Consider the following 710-nt stretch of genomic DNA (forward strand, 5'->3'; position numbering starts at 1 on the left):
GGGGGAGAGGGAAAAGGAAGTGATGAAAGAATTTGCTTAGTGCCTACTATGTTCCAGGCATTTTACAGCCGTGATCTCTTTCACTCATCACATCCAAGTGGAGAGGGCTTTCCTGTCCCTCACTTAAAGATCAGAAACAGGCTTAGGGAAGTTAAGTCACTTGCCTAAGGTTACACTGCAAGTGAATGGCAGAACTAGGATCCGAACCCATGCCTTTCCTAGTTCCTACAGCCATGCTCGCACCCACTCTTCCAGGCTGGAGAGAGACCGGGAAGAGCGAGGAGCTGCATGCTGGACCATTAATTGGGCCCTAGCTCACTTGAAGGGAGGATAAGCTGGCTGGCCCCACTCCCCAGGAGCCACAGCTCCCACCGGTTCTTGCCTCTCTGGCTCAGCCGGGTCCGCGGGAGTCCTGCGCGGCAGTCCGCAGCCCGCGGCGCGGAGCCTGGGCCGAAGGCAGAACTCGGCGGGAAGCGGCCCAAGGCTCTCCCAGCTCTGCTCCAAGGCCTGCCTTCCCAGGCCTCCCCAGCCGGTGCCCGAGGGGCGGCTCCGGGCAGAAGGGAGACCAGAGTGAGACCTCCTCAAGCATCCTCTGGCGGCTGCGCCTTCATAGGATGGAGACGGCGGGGAAAGAGGGTTTAAATTTCCTTCCCGAAGCAATCGCAGGAAACTGTTTGTAGCTTAAAACTCTAAACCCCGCGCTCTCCCTC

This window comes from Neophocaena asiaeorientalis, unplaced genomic scaffold (genome assembly GCF_003031525.2).
Source record: "Neophocaena asiaeorientalis asiaeorientalis breed wild unplaced genomic scaffold, Neophocaena_asiaeorientalis_V1.1 scaffold78, whole genome shotgun sequence".
NCBI classification, from domain to species: Eukaryota; Metazoa; Chordata; class Mammalia; order Artiodactyla; family Phocoenidae; genus Neophocaena; species Neophocaena asiaeorientalis.